Source organism: Symphodus melops, assembly GCF_947650265.1.
Source record: "Symphodus melops genome assembly, chromosome: 11".
NCBI lineage: Eukaryota > Metazoa > Chordata > Actinopteri > Labriformes > Labridae > Symphodus > Symphodus melops.
Window position 1 is genome coordinate 4929252 of NC_136701.1, and position 17404 is coordinate 4946655.

Genomic DNA, 17404 nt, shown 5'->3' on the forward strand with positions numbered 1-17404 from the left:
GGTTGCTTATAGCAGGTATTGCAGTTGCTATGACAACAGACAATATATGTACTCCTGTGGTTTTTATTGAGCTTCTTTCTTCCCGCCAACCTAATTTAACTTTAAGTTAGCTGTCATTCTCTAAACTTCCTTCTTATATTATTTCTGAGTCACACATCTAAAAAAATCCTGGAACTGTTGCATCCCTGTTGTGCCATTCCAGCTCTCCCATTTCGACCCCAACCGAGCACTATCAGTTCATAGTTGGAACAGAATTGCAAAGCTTAATATCATTCCCACCATGGGGACTTAAAAAGGTCTACTTTTTTTGGTGTACTTTGTCTTCTCTGGCTGGACAAATATTGTATTCAGGTGGTTACACTCGGAGAAGTAGGTGCACCAAACAATTCCCATAAAGCAGCTCTTTAGAATTCTCATTATGACACAAAGAAACTCTTTTTTTTAGGATCAAATGTCAGACTTTTTTGTTCCAAGCACAGCACTATCGGGAAAAGAAGGGTTTTGATCACACTCTATTGTTTGTTGTTGTTGCCCATATCAACCACCATATGAGTCATCACAGAAACATTGCTATGATAAATCCGGCTCAGATTGCTGTCTCAGAACATTTGAATATTACTGCCGGTCCCAATGGCTCAGATTGAAATAAACTAAAAGACTTCTGCATCCTCGGCTCCTCCATGTTGCATCTAATTTCCTGCTGAATTTGGAAATGATCATTATTGTTTTTTAATATACTTTGTATCTCTAATTCATGGAGAAAACTTATCCCTGTGATTAATCTTTTCTCAGTTTATCTGGAGGATGTTTCTCTTCATAACATATTGAGATAATTGTAAAACAACTTTGTGCTGTCATGTGGAAGAAGTGCACAGAAGCTATCACTATTTTCTGGTCACATTAGATTGCTGTCCAATACAATTTGGAACTTTGTCCCAATAAATTAGACTTTTGTTTTCTGTTCACTCGTGCCACTGGGTTTGATGGGCTTTGGGACTACTCGTACTAACAAAAGACTGATGGTGTTGCTGACTTTAGATGACTCAATGTGTTTTTTAGACTATACATATTGTCAGTGTCCATTGGTATCTGACAAAAAGTATAGAAAATTAGATGATTGCTTTTCACACTTTACAATGACAGTGTTTTTACATGTACATTAATAGCAACCCATAAAGTCACCTACTGTGTCCTTAATGTAGCAAGGCTAATGTCATATTTAGGCTGGTGGTACTATTTGTAACAGACTTCTTCTAGGACCTGTATATATATATACACAGACATGCAAATAATTCAAGCGTTTGTTAAGAATACAATCTCCGGAGGTTCTGTTGCATAACCAATATGTATCAGGGGTCACAAAATAGAAGGCAAGCTACAACATCCTCAACTGAGACTCAAAGTAGTAGCTGTTTCTTTTAGGCCAGTCTCACAGCACATTGCCAAATGTTTGATGACCATATATGCTTCTGAAATCTACAGTCAACTCTCAGAGACTTCCTTTTAGCCAGTTGACCATTTAGCACATCCACCTAGACTTAAGAAGCAAGAAAAGAGTTGATGGAGAAACGCAATACCTCAGAAAAGGATTCCGATCTTTTGCTTACTTTAAAGACTAAGTAAAGCTTGAACCTTCGTAGATGACGAAATGATTGGTTCTGGGGTTAAACTATGTTTGAATGCATTCTGCTTCTTTTGCTCTCTACATGGACGGTTTTCTTGCATAGAGTAAATACCCATGAAATACTGGTGAAACATCATTGTACTACAATCCAGAACTTGTTACATACACAAAGTGCTTTTACACTGCAGGTCACACCTACACATTCAAACCCATTCACACACTGATGGCAAAGGTTGCTATGTAAAGTGCCCATTAAGAAAAAACTGACTCTACCAACTAAAGCCTGGTTCACACGGCAGGATAATTACGCCGATTTTGGCCCCGATTCTCCCCTTCCGATAATCTTAAGGACGCCCCGATCATCATAAGATAATCTTATAAGATCATCCTGCCGTGTGTGGTGTGTTCAGACCGTTCTCGTCCGGTCGGAAGAATGTCGGGACCGCTCCGATCTCAAATCGGGGATATTCAACATGTTGGATTGTTTTGGCCCGATCTCTCATCATGTGTGGTGTCCCCCAAGGAGAAAACGAGCACGAGCCTGTTGAATGTGACGCATAGCCAATCAGAAAGCGAGGTGACGTTGTAGCGAAATCACCGGTCAACTACTCACCTCCATATCAACATGTAGAAAGTACAGTTCATGCTCCCGTTGTCTCCGCTCCTTTGACCGACTCCTCTTTTTAAAAGCGTGTTTTTCAGATAAAAACACAGCACAAACAATCCCTATTACATCCTCATCGTCCGTTTGTTGACTCTGGAATCACGTTTGATCTCGAGAGGTTTTGCGAGATTTCCCGTCTGATCGGGGGACGTTCGCGAGTGAAATCGGTTGGTGTGTGGTGTGATGCTGTTGCCGTGTGGCCGCACACCACACACTGTACGACCAAAACTGTAAAACCTCTGATTATTTATCGCCATGTGTGTGGTCTCTCAAGTTTGGGAAATCGGCCGCCAATTTTAAAATCCTGCCGTGTGAACCAGCCTTTAGCCACAGTTTATAACCTTGGGCGACATTCTTTTCAAACATTTACCTGGTCATACCAATTCTTATTTTGTCTGCTATGTCTAGAAATGAAATTTTAAAATGAAAATGTCATTATTGGCTGTTGAAAAACATGAACTTTAAGGGCATTTGAAGCATCCATTTATGTACTTGTAAAGCAGCTTTGACTGCATTTGCCGGAAAGCTTGTTTCTCCTCATCTTGGAACAACAGAGCTCCTTCATGTCAAGTGTTTCTTTTGCAACAGCTTTGCTATTTAAAATAGTCCTCTGAATCATAATTAGTCAATTGCATAGTCAAACCCTGCGAAGGCCCTTATATTAGGATGAGGCCACAGTTGAAATAAGAGCTAGGACAATGGGGGATCTGTACACACATGGCGGTCTCTAGCTGATTGCCAGAGGAGGTCTGGTTGTACTAAGCCGTTTCTCTTTTCCTGCACACAGACTGGATTAATCGCACATCTAGTCTCCATGTCCTCTCAGCCCCTAAGTGTCCCCCCCTCCTGCCCTCCCTCTAGTCACCCAAAAACCTCCAGCACTATTCCCCACCAAGGATTGTTTTACGCTTAATTTTGTTAGACTTAATGAGATTTCACTAATTAAATCTTCTCCTTGCTGGAGAACCCCCCATAATATCACCCCCCACTACCTCTTACAATCATCCCTGCTTGTGGAGTGATTGCTTGTAGAGCTATTTTACACAAATAAACTTTTTCATGGAGAACAGGGACAGTGGATTGCACAAGGACAGGCCTGTGTTACTCTGAGGATTTCCAATTTCGCGCCAAGATGCTCTGCTGCACTTTGCACTTATAGATAGCCGATAGGTTTCAAATCTGATTTTGGTGTGTAAGAGCAGGATGTAGTTGAAGAGTACAACAAGATGTTTCAGCCTCATGAAGATGATAGGCTGCAGAACATGTCCGGACATGATAGAAGCAGAGAAGTGATTCTTTGTACTGTAAGATCTTGTGGTTTTTGGATAAAGAATCTGTAGAAGTAGGAATAGCACTCAAGAAACACTCTGAAATTCATGGTTTGATTTAAAACGTTCATGTTCTTTTCAAAACTCAGGGCTCCTGCGTGGTAAGAAAAATATAATATTGATCTAATTTTTCACATATTCTTTTCCTCATGTTTGTCGGGACATTTATAAGTTGAGATGTAATTTGTAAAAATGAACATACAATCTCATAGACTATGGGGTTATTTTGTTTTTATAGTGTTTTAATAGAAAAAGTCTGTTCACAATGAAGCATATTTTTGGGCCTTGTTTGTATGATGTGTGCGTTAAATGTATCAGTGGTACAATGACACAATGATCATCAATAATAATATCAGTAAATGTACCATCAGCTTACAAATTCAATGAGTCAGATGTTTAACTGCATGTTGTACTTCTGGAAGGCAGGCAATGTGAGTGGAAGACGGCTGGGCAACCAAGTTGCAGATTTCTCAATTGAAACAGAAATGTAAGGGTGTATTCACACCAGGACAGTCTTTGAGTTTGCTATCTTTGGTCCGAACCAAATACAGTGTTTCTTTTTTGGTTAATTCCTGTTCATTTTTACATTGCACTTTTCGCAGGAGGCCCAGAATTTTTAACAAAACCAGATGTGTGCTACGATCGTTCAATCATTGGGCAAAAAGCATTTTAAAAGTGTATCTCTGAGTCACTTGAAAGTCTTATGGTTTATTTAAATTAGCACACAACTAATTTAAGGATTTTGTTGGGCCATGATGGCTTAAAACCAGGATGGTTTTCTTTGTTGGCAGGCGAGAAAGAAGGACGCATGTTGGACGCATAAAAAGGCCCTGACACACCATGGAGATCATTAGCCGTCGGTCTTTGCCCCAGTTTTTTTGGTGTGTCCGGCTCTGTTGCCCTCCGTCTGCCGTTTTTTGGTCAATTTGACATGTTTAATCGGCGCCGCTTAGACGAATCTCTTTGATTGCCCGTTTGGAAGCTTCATGAATCTCCGATCTCTCGACACAGGTTTGGCAAAGCCCCTTGATCATGGCGCTGTAGTATTCATGCCTTCACCCATTAGTGTTGTTCTCCTTATTTGTTGCCTCGGCCTCTTTTCTTTTTCCACTAAAAAAACCAATGGCTGACAAAGCCATTTTCTACATTTTTTTCCTATCAAACATAATTCTTGATTAGTAGGCTAACTTTAATACAAGTGGTGCGTGACAGCAGTATGAAAATGGTCTTCTTGTACCATAAGAATGGATTGCCTGCTGGCATGAAGACTTACAGTATTTCCTCTCAACCATGAGTGTGGTGGTTGGCTGCAGCTCTTTGCGGTGTGCTCTAGTGCAAGAAGAGAGTAGACTTGAGACAATGCCACAAAGAGACTTCTTTGCCACTCGTTCTTGGCAGTCTGCTTGGTGTGTCAGGGCCATTTGAAATAGACGGTCTTGAACCCACAACTGTGACACAAGCGGTCTTCAAAGGATGCAGTTCCAGAAATAAAAAAGTAAAAACTTATATATCAGTTTTTAAAGTTCTTTCTGGACAATCTCATTTATTGAGCCTTACAATACTGAAAATGCAACATTCATCTGTTTGTACTCTGATGTCATATTTAGTCAGCACAATAAAAATACAGGGAAGTTTAGAAATTTGAGTCAGGGATATTTAAAAGGAAAACATATATAAACGTGCAGACTTCACAGCTGTAACCAGTCATATCTTAGCACAGTAGCCAATCCTCAGAAGCAAGTCCAGCTGACAGGAATTTCCTGTCAAATCACACACATGTTCCACATATATATATATATATATATATATATATGTCTCTAATAATAATCCTGCTTAGGCAGTGTGGCAGTGCTAAAAGGGAAGTGCTGAAGGGTGGGACCACCAGTTCAAGCAATGAGGCCTCAGAGGTCATTGTTGACAGCAGTTGCTTGCCCAGCTATTGTGGACAACCCTGTGGGACTCTCACACTGACTATTGTGGGAGCTCGCCCCCCGTTTCCCATTTGAGCCCTGCACACCCACTGCCAGCTCTGCGTCTCGGTTCCACAGCCAAAACGTCCATTACACCTCTCGCCCCTTTTTCCCTCCCATAACTGTCTTGTAGCCCGAATGCCCCATCCCCTGGCTCATTTGCACACACACACACACACACACACACACACACACACACACACACACACACACACACACACACACACACACACACACACACACACACACACACACACACACACACACACACACACACACACACACACACACACACACACACACACACACACACACACACACACACACACACACACACACACACACACACACACTTTCGGCAGCGTCCAGCTTCTAAACCCCCTGTGCTGTAGTGTTCGGGTGGGCGAGTGGGCAGCGTGCCCGTTTCAGATGGGAGTTCTTCCCCCGATGAAGGCTGAGCTGATCAGATTTCTGCCACCTGTCATTCAGCTTAGGGGGCAGGAAAGGGGGCAACAGTGGTGGTGGGCGGTGGGAGAAAGGGGGCAACATGAAGGAGTGGGGGTGTTAACAGGAGAAATGCCATGGCAATCTGGCACTTAGCCTGCAGCTTACAGCCTGCTGTTGTTTCAGTGTCACACTCCCAGACTTCTAAAGTAAGACCTTTAGTTCAAGCAGGGGTGAGGTCTGACACACTAGAACAAAAAGGCAATGTGTCATATAGTCTGATTTTGATTTACAAAACATCAAAGTGACATGAATTTTCATTTGATACACAAATCATTAGGTGTAGTTTGCTGCTCTTTATAGCCTCTTTGGTCAAACTCTTTTTTGTTCAGTTTTGAACAAAGCATTTGGAAACAAGGAAAAACATATAGTCTAATGGTTCGTGTGCGTGCCCCAAAAGGCGTGTATGTACAAAGGCCATAGTCCTGAAAGAAAGCAGCCTGGGTTTAATTCCAACATGGCTCCTTTCCCACATCCAAATCAGAATCAGATTCTACTCATGCAATTCCCTTTACTGTCTTTCCCTGATTCCTGACTCTGTCCCCTGTCCTGTCGCTAAATAGTTGCATTGAAAAGCTCCCCCTAACAAAAAAATTAAAATAAAATGTCGGATAGCTGATTTCTTTTCATTGTTACATTACTGCTTTCACCATTTGGTTGCTGTTGGCCTTGCTAATCGATGCAGCACATCAGCTCACCTGTACCCACAACAAAAAATACATTTGAGGAATAGAATACTAATTGGGGAATCAAGTGTAACACACCTGGAGATTTAAATTTGAATCTAGAAAACTGTAGTGCTTGATAAGGCTCCCCCAAGAGGCCTGGAGGACTTCTTCACTGACTATGCAGGCCTTTTCTTTAGCCTTTCAGGGCTTTGTATTTGTTTTGACATTGTCCTCCTATTCTTCTATATAGTTTATTGCTCTATTAGTTTTTGTGATTTGTTTATTTGTTACTGTTTGCAGAATTCTACGTATGTTTCGATTTCTCTTGCTTTAGCCCACCGTGGTGCACTTACCTTTGATACTTTCATATTCATATGTTGGCTGCATTTGCCCAATATTTTTGAACCAGACACTGATTGGGTTTTAATGAAGAATAATGAATAATTAAGACTCTGCTTCATACTTTTCATCCAGACATCCTGCTAAATAACAACACAAAATGAACAAAGGAACTGGCACACAAACACCCCCTCCTTGTTGGGGGGGTAACACAACCATATAACCCGCTGTAATTCATCACACAGACACAGTGTGTTGTTATAGATTGGACGCAGGTGGAAATCTGGCAGTAAAGTGTTTAGGGACTCATTTAGTGTTGCTCATGGAGAGAATTTCATTTGCTGTGTTGCACGTTTCCTCAATTGTGATTTTAGCCCTGCCAGGCTTATGTGCTTATTCCAGGAGATTAAGTTAAATCAAGACATCTGGAAGTGTGTATTAGTATTAAGAAGTTAATAAATTTGAGGATCGAAATAAAGGTAGTTGCTGCTAATTAACATGATGTTGAACAATACTTTCTTTAATGCAGGTATTACATGGGCCGTAACAGATATCATATAAACTCCACCATAACAGCTGAACAAGTTGTGCAGCCCTCTCAGCCTCTTCTGTGTCAGTAAATGGTAGGAATGTCGCAATTTCAATTGTGTATCTGAAGTTTTAAGAATCATAAGAAAGATTTGAAAATCTCAGGTTTTTAGCCCCACAATCCTACTTCTGGTTTTGCACATATAGAGAAAAAAAATGTGTAGAAGCCACAGTCTATATTGTATTGTGAAGCTGCACTATTCCAGACAACTTCACTGCTGAAGTCACTCATTATGAAGCAATAAAAAAAAATAAAAAAAACAGAAGATAAACAGAACTGGAAAACGTAAATGCATCCTCTGAATGCATGACTTTAATGGCAACATTCACACTTTATGAGACTTAGTAGCTGTACACAAAGATTTTGATGAATTCATGCACAGGCACAAAATGTTCCAACATGAGCCCTTTTTCTGAAAATACAGTAGATATTCCTCGTAATCTGCGTATATGGCTAATAAAAATGAACATGTCACAGTATTCCTGTTAACATGGAGCAAACTTTGATCTGCAAGCTGTTGTCAGGTTGGCTCAAATAGATGATTATGGCTGAATGTTTGCAGACGAGAGACACAACAAATTAATGCCTGCCTGAGTATTTTATCTGTTGTGATCATGTCCAGATGTTCATGTTGTTAGCTGAGTCATTTCAGCATATCTGACGCGTGAAAATCAGAAAATGATAGCTCTCATTTTTCATATTAAAAGGCTGCCGTTTACAAGTTCTGCCATTTGCTTTACACCATGGTCATTCTGTTACTCCTGAAATAGGAGGAGAAATAATCAGGAGAGTGATGTGGGAGTGGCGATGATTCCTCATCAAGAGCATTTCAAAGAATGATGAAAACACTGCGTTCCCCTGGTATGTGCAAAGACAAAAGCAGTCAATCCCAGATAATCTGGCTCCAATTTCTTTGAAGATCATCGATGAACGGGGCTAATTCTTTATTTTAACAATGAGGTAAATCAAATTTATGAAACATTCTACTTGATCTTGACTGTTTTAAACATGTTAAGATGGAATTACTCTCGATCAACATTTGTTTCCTTTTTCTATACAATCCAACATTTGAACAATACAGGCCGTGGACTTTTTTACTTGTCACATTTACAGTATCACTGTCCCAGAAAAACAGTAAATAATACAGACATATCAAATGGTGAATATTGTCAATGTGTTCAGAAGCATCGTGTAAGTGCCGAACACATTAATCCAATAAAGCTACCGTGAGGAGCTTTAATTTGTCTGTTGGCTCCCTTCATGGACAAAACTTTGCATCATAGCTCTGTTGAACTCTTCCTGTTTATGTGTCAGTGGTACACTGTCACAAAAGGAAATGTCCTGCTGCCTTTAAATTGCCACATTTATCACAAGCTGGATCCAAAATCCCAAACTCATTCACTGTTCCTTTTTTAGGGAGTTTGTCGAGAGGACCCTATCATGAACTCATCTGTACTACACTACCTACTTAAAGTTGTCACACAGTGTTTGACGGGTAGAAAAACAAGGAGGAGGACCCAAGTGCAGAAAACAAAATATTAAACAAAAGGCAAAAAACAAAAACTTTTTAAAATAATAAATCCAAAACATCCTAAATCAAGCAGAGCAGAAACAAAGTAATCTGAAGAAGCAAGGAGACAAAACGCCAAAGGCTCAGATCACACAACCACAAAAGACAATGAACAGACACAGAGGGTAACAGAGACAGAGACTAAATAGACGTGAGGTAAACGGACACAGGTGAGACTAATCAGACAGGTGAGGACAATCAGGGTAATCAAGACAGGAGGGAAAACACAGAGGCAGGAAACCAGACAATACTGAGAACTACAAGGTAAAACATGGAACGCTGAAGAAACACAAGGAACTAAAGGACGTAAGAAAACACAGAAGCACGGGGAGAAGACATTACAAAATAAAACTGGAAACACTAAAAACTAAACAGGAACCATTCACACAAGTAAAACAGGAAACAATATTACAGACAACAGAGAGGGACACAAAGACGCAAAGAAACACAGGAAACACTGAAGACTAGAATACAACTTAAAACTCAGGAAATACTAAAGACTAAACTAGGAAATATTAACACAATGAAAACAGGCGACCATATTAAAGACAACATAAAAGGACATGAGGAGACAAAGTAACACTAGGAAATAAATAAAACTAAACTCAAAACCCTGAAATATAACATACAAAACCAAACCATGACAAAAGTAGTGTCTCAATACTTGTTATAAATTGCACTGTACGCGTTTGCCCCTGTCCAAAACAATTGTAGCAAGAACTACAAAAGTGAAGGCTCCCAAACTCAACTAAGACGGGTGAGCCCCCATTTGTTACACCCCACCATAAGGGTGTCCCTATGGGCTTTACAACAACCACCTTCTTGATATGATTAGCTACATACTGTACAGAGCAACAACAACAAAAAACCCCAAAACAAATAGAGTCCACCCAAAGTGCAACCTTTCAATACTGCACTGTGCTACAACCCAGAACACACTTGTCTCGGTTTGCACCAGTCTTTACCTCAGAGTTTTATCCAAGTCCTCTCCAGTGACGTCCACATTGTCCAAAAATCTATTTGCAACATCCAACACCAATCCAATTTTCTGATTTACCTTAAATGTTAGCTGCCGTGTTCATTACCATGGAGATGAATGCTACAAAGTGTTTCTTGTTCACACAGATACTTTTGTTCGTCTGTCTCCTCCTGAAGCCAGCACTGGGTTTTTTAAGCACTGAGGCCAGGTGCGCCTCATTCAGTAATCAGTAGCTTCACCTCGACAGAGATGGAGACCACAGAAGAGGAGAATGGACGAACAACACAGGGAACAACATAGAAGCAAAACAGCGATGTAAAATCTGAAAGCCATTTCATGGCTTTTTTCGAGTATAAGTGTTGGCATCAAGCACAGTGAGATATACATCCTGATCCATCTGTTCGTTTCTTCGTCTGACATCAACCCAGTGACAGCAGCTACAGCTAATAAAAACAACAATATAGAAATTGTAGTTCTTATAGTATGGGTTGTTTGCTTTATAGGTGAAAAAGAGGCATCGGTATTCATTTCAGCATGTTTCTCAACCAGCTAAAAATCTCCTCACTTTGATTTCAAGAATGGTAACCCTCAAAGTGAAAGCAGCTGTATCTTCAGCAGATCATCTGGCACAAGGCCGGCTTTCTGACCTTGGATTTGCAGCATTTTCTGAGTTAATTAATGATTTGACGCTCTATTTTGGATTCTGGATGTAAAAGCTACACTTAATCAGAGAAGATTGGAAGGCGCACTCTCTCTGACCTCTGTGTAACATGAATTTTGGGTCACGTTATGCTCTTCATTATTGGCCTCACTGTTTGATCCCACATCTCTCTCCGTACCTCTACGCTTAACCGTCATCCTCCAATCTATGCAGATCCATTTCTGCCTCACCCAGCCTCTTTACCCCGCCAACCCTAATTGTAATTATGTTGATTTAACTTAGACACATGCGGCTCCCTCCCGCCATCTGAATGGAAGCTTATTAGTTTGAATATTTTTTTTATATTTATTTATTCCCATTTCTCAGGGTCCCTGTCGGCATTTCCAATTACTCTTGTCGTGTGGCTGTAATTGCCTCCATGCTAATGGCCGCCAGACAATCGTGCTAAATGAGGTGAGGCCGAGAGGCTAGGAGCCCGACTTCATTAAGAGCTAATGGGATTTTATAAGGGGGACTGAAGACCCAGCTCATCAAAAAGAGGGAGATGGAAGGAAAACAAAACAGATGGAGGGGGAGAGCCAAATCACCACGATTCAAACTCTTTTTCTGCCTAAAAAAAAGGACAGGTTATTCTTCTAACAGACAATTATGAGAGAAGACATACTGACAGACTCTCACTGTGAAAACAGACAGCGATAACGGATAGATGTGCATAATTCCTCTGGCTAAAAGCAGTTATTTTTATGTGTCTCATGCTCTTGGAAGCCAATTCAAAGGGAACTATTTCATGTTTGGCAAAGGAACAGCAATGAATGTGTATGCAATTTATATTTCAGGAGAAAGTGGACAGTCCAGTCCAAAATCCTCCCACAGTTTTCACACCTCATTTAGACAGAGGGGAGGCTAAGGAGGGTGAAAACACAGATTGATGCAAAAAAACATGTCTGAGACAGAACAGGACGTTATAAAAGCGAGGAAATAATACAGACTGTGGATCTGCAGCGAGGTTATAGGACTACCAACGCCACCACAGGCCCCAGTATAGGTCATCATGTAATTCAGAGCTGTTAAATCTGTTCGTGTTGTTGTCTGGTGATACATTCTGCTCTAATTACTACAAAATGTCTGTTCTTTCTGATATGTGGATCCAAGCAGACAAATGGACAAAGAGATAATGAGATAACACGGCCTAAATTGGAAGACAAGTGCTGTAAGATTTTTCTTTGTTTTTTTGCAAGAAATTCCTTTTCTAGTTTTTAGTTTAGATTTTAAAAAGGCTGAAGAAAAGTGCTGTGACCAGGTTTCAGACACACAAATCTAAGGTGGATTATTTTTGTTTGTCATTACAGTATGTTCTTGAAGAACAAAGTTAAGAAAACATTTTTTTTTAGAGATTAAAATGTCAAAATGTGCCTTGATTCTTTTTTTAATTTGTTGACAACTTAAAGGAGTAATGCGTATTATTTTTTACACTATATGTCTAAATATCACTAAATATCTAAATTAATAAAAAATGGATTAAACCTACATGATGTATTCATATATCTCAGTTATCAAAGCCACAGAAATCCTTTATTTTATAGTTGGTCTTGGACATGTCTTTTCCAGGTGGCAGCCATGACAGAGCCATTATGACAAGCATAACATATTTATCGTTGCCGTGGAAACATCGGGTGTTACCTCAAAGACTGCTACATGAGAAAGCAGTAACTGCTACTGATAGTTGCCCTACTGTTGCTGTTTGTGCAACTGTGATTAAAAAAACAAAACAAAACAAAACAAAAAAAACATCATGGTGACTATACTTGGCTACATCGTCGGTAAGCATATTCAATTCCTCAGGTCGGTTTCGTCTGTTTGTATTTAATCTAGCACTAGTTTTCATTGGGAGTAGAGGAGGGACTAGCATAGAGAATCACTCCCATGATTCCCTCCAGCCTCAATGTCATCTTTTCTTATTGTCTTGATTGAGAGCCCCCTGTTGGTGCAATTTACATACTATGCATTTCACTAAAGTCGAGCATTGAATTTAAACACTTTTGTTGAAGTTTTTTTGAAAGTAAACAAACAAGCCAACAACAACATGAAGGCTGGTATTTGAATACTAAAGGAGACTTCTTTTCCTCTCAACATTTTGGCTTTATTCTCATAATTTTCAAACGAAAATCAATAAACCAAACCCTCTTTCTGTTCTAAGCCCACGTACACTACACCATGTACATTCTTTGTGTGAGTGCTTCAAAACTGAGTGCATATATAATTTGTATTTTCAAATGTTACAAACTGTTCACTACATTCATGTTAACAAAGTGCACAATACAAACCACTAAACTCACTCTCCACATCTGTAATGACGTCTCACTGATCCATCCGCCCTTTAAATGAATTTAACGTCAAATCTCCACCGTGTTGTCCCTTCATTGTTGAACAGTTAAATTGTGTGCTCTGCAGTCACAGGATCAGCTCTTCACATTCAGTCTCAGCAGCGTCTTCAGTCTGGCACGCTTTGTCCGCCGTCAGTCGCAGCTCGATGGCCTCTTTGGCTTGTGCAGATGATGAGTCTGCCAAATTCTATTACACGGCGTATAAACCAATGTGTTCACCTATGAGGAGCAGCATTATGGAGTCAGTACGGTAATGGCTACTGTAAAGTGGATGAACTACTACTGCAACACTGACTCTTCTGCTCGCTATGTTGCTGCTGCCTTGTTTAAGGGAGCGTATGAAATAATCGGTCCGTTACAGTTTAATGTGTGTCATCTGTTTTTTTACTAAGCTTTAACATTACATGGAAATAATTCCAGGTCGTGCATTGGAAAAATAAACAACCAAAAAATCAAGTCAAAAGTTTCTTGCTGCATTTTCACATCAGCTCACCCTGATCTGAACCAGAAAATTTACAAGGGGCTGGTAGAAAAAAAAATCCATAGAAAGGCCAGAATGAAAAAAATATGCAGTTTGTGGTCACACATGCAAGCACCCTGGAAAGTTTTTTCTGAGCTTTGTGTAAGTGTGCAAGCACCCATTATGTGTAATGTTGGAACTTTTTAAACACTTGTAACATCACTGTGTCCTTATTGTGTCAGTAATGCTTAGCTTTTTACACTTCTCACAATTATGAGTATCACAATGCAAACCCAACCAAGGCTAAAACTCTGAATGTTTTTACAAAATTTTACAAAACTTCTTGTAACTACAAGGCTATTAGAGCTCCTACTGACTGACAATTACTAAGTGTCCTTTCATTTAAAAATGTCTTTGTCAGTAGAAAAGTTCAGAGCTCTGCATGGACACTTCTCCACTGTGAGGCCAAATGGGAGGTAATTATTGCTTTTGGGAACAAGATGCAAATAGGAACCACAGAGTGAGTGTCAAGGGAAATTCAGTGATATAAACAACTAGGAAGCATCTTACTGGCTGAAAATTAGGCCAATTATCTACAGGCTCATGTCTGCTGTGGGCAGCGAGCTACAACTATTGTCTTTTGAGAAATGACGGGGAATGAGGAGAAATATAACGGGGCTGATGTATTTAGGGTTCAAACAAATCAGTTGTAGGTATGTAAATTAAATGAGTTTTAAAATCCGCTGACTAAAATGGTCTGAACCTGCAACTAATTTGTAAATTAAATTATTTGAATGTAAGATATCTACTAAGATAAATCATAAAATGACCTTACTATCTGTTAGAGACATGAAGGAAACATGGTCTGGTAAAGTGCTGGCTTCTCTGACAACAATGCAGCAGCCGCTAAGTCCTGTATCGGTCCTGGATGGTCTTTATTTGTTTTGACGAGAGAAGGGTGGCAGTTTTAAAGCACCCCCACAAGACCATGTTGGATGCACCTGGGTTTGCTAAATGGCACAGCAACAGGTGGTGTAGTGATGGAAGTGGGAAAGCAAACAGGTTCAGATATAACTGATTCTAACCTACTGATAAGACCTTAGAGCAATGTCTAATGGTACACTCACACTAAGCAATCTGTACCATGCTAAAGCATGCTTCACCCCTAAAGTCCAGTTTGTCTGATGTGAGTGCTCAGATCCATGCTCAAGCATGCTCCACTTCCTTGGACCCGGAAACCTTTCATGCACGAGCAAAAGCATGCATGTACACCACGTGGACCACCTTCACTGTGGAGAAGTCTTGGAGTATCTGACCAAAACGACTCAAAAAAGCCTCAAAGTCAGTAAAGTAGCTGTCATGTTCTCTGTATTGATGTTGTTGTATAATGTGCAGATGCGGACCTGAAAGCACATCCCTTTTTTTTTTCTTCCTCTCAAGTAAAAAAAAAAAAAAGGTTTATTATTGTGAAGTCCACCTCTCTTGAAAACTAAGCAAATCCATGCATGTGCAGTATTACAACATTATGTACAAGCGGTAACCGTGCTGAGGCCCGGTTCGTCCTGGAGCAGAGTCAGTGCAGGCCAGCAACGGAATGGGGAGGGGGGCAATCGTGCTTTAGCACGGTACGGGACAACTTTGCTAGTAAGAGTGTGCCCTTCAGCTCCAGGAGCAGAAAAGTGGTGAAACGAGAAAAAATATTGGAGAGGATTTTGTTCCCTTGAAGTTTTTAGCTGTGCTCTGATGCCACATAAGTTAGGGTTATGTGTGGTTGCTAAAGCTAACAAAGTACTCAAATCTAGCAAACTACTTCACACAGAAGAAATAAAAGCAGCCAATTAACCGATTTGAAGCTTAAATCATACGGAAAAACACTATACACTCAGTCAGTTTTTCACTTAACTTTACAGATTCTGCCTTTCTCTTCTTCACACAGACTTTTCCGGAGAATTGAAGCAAGGCAGATGTGTGTAATGGTTCTGGCTGCGGGCTGTTTTTGTCCCCTTAAAATGCCGTCCGGGCTGCTCTGGCAGTGGGATGATGGTTGTGGTTTGAGGCTCGGCCTGGTAGAAACAGCTGTCCTACAGCTGCCATTTCTCCTGCTTGTGGGGGGGGGGGGGGGGGAGGGGGGCTGAAAAACAGTCCCAAACCTCCTGGGTCAGAGCCCTGGTATGGCGGTCTCCCTGGCAACTGGAGCTGAGACTGTGGTGTGTGTGTGTGTGTGTGTGTGTGTGTGTGCACTGTATATGTGTGTGAGGAAAGAATCTGGGCAGGGAGAAGCAGAGTATACTGGGGGTTAAGGGTAAACAGTCGATCTTCACTTTATCTGGATCTCTTTCATTTCAGACTCTGTTGGCACTGACTGTTCAGCAAAGACAATATGTGTTGTGACCAAAGCAATGCACAACATATCATTTCTTCCTTTTAAAACCAACAAACAACCAGATGTGAGACAATTAATATTCTGTCTCTCCCTCTTCTTCTCTAACTCGTCTCTAAGCTCAACACAGGGGAATGTCAAGCTCCCCAAGCAGGCAAGACGTGGAGAAGGAAGGGGAAATAAAAGAGGGGGAGGAGATCAGTGCAAGGAGGAGAACGTGAGTTTAGGAAAGAAAGAAGAGGGAGTAATGTTGAGGATGAGAAAAAAGACAAGGGTGATGAAGAGGAGCGGAGACGAAGGGCTCTGGAGAGTGGAAAAAAACTGGGAGGACAGGATGAATAGGAGAAAGTGGATATGTGGAGATACTTGGCTTCATCCCCATCAAAATAACAGTCGCTAAGTCAACCCTTCTTCCTCTGTCACACACACACACACACACACACACACACACACACACGCACACACACCAAGACTCTCTTCAACCTTCGGACCCTAAACTTAGTGTCTAATGAAAATTACATACTTGATGGAAAACTGATGTTTTTTGACAGATTAAAAATGTTTGTTAAAAGAAGAAAACATGTTTTTTTTCTTCCTATATTCAGAAAAAAAATTATCTTTTAAGGTATTTTTTCTTATACTCAAAACTCTTAGTGTTTTCAGGGTGAGCTGCATGTGTGGAAACAAACAGATCAACTTTTTAACACTAAACTCCTGTCAGACTTCTGTGTGAATGCAACAGGTAATATTATTATTATTATTATTATTATTATTATTATTATATTATTAGTGCAGTCCAAATTCCCCTCCTCCCTTGAGTCGCACACAGGTTGCTGTGTTGCAGACACGGAAGCTTCCGTATTAAACCAGCTCTGAATCAGTCCTGAAACCTTTTTGCTGACTAACCTGTCTCCAGAAGTTTTTCAAACACATCTCTAATATTTATGTAAGTTTGAATATGCAGAGGTTGGGGAGATTCAGTTATATCTGAACCAGTTTCTTGCCCATTTCTGTTGTTGCAACACCTGCCAGTTTGCCATTTACCTGGCAAACTGAGGGGGATCCAAAACAGCTCTGTGGGGTTGCCTTAACACTGTATATACCGTCTCTAGTAAAAACATAAACAAGCCATTCAGGAAACTAAGAAGGAGGACATGCTGGCTGCTGCATTGGTGTCAGCGAAGCCTGTAATTCAGCATAAAATGTTTCCTAAATGTCTGATGATAAAGTAAGGTCAGTTTATGATTTAAGTAGAGTTCTTGCATATTGGACCTTTAACGAAAA

At 40.4% G+C, this 17404-nt stretch overlaps 1 protein-coding gene across 3 annotated transcripts in view; it reads left to right on the forward strand.

Annotated features, from left to right (window-relative positions):
- Positions 1-17404, forward strand: part of LOC306832082 (homeobox protein PKNOX2-like) — a 107616-nt gene that overhangs the window by 30968 nt on the left and 59244 nt on the right. The window lies entirely within an intron of this gene.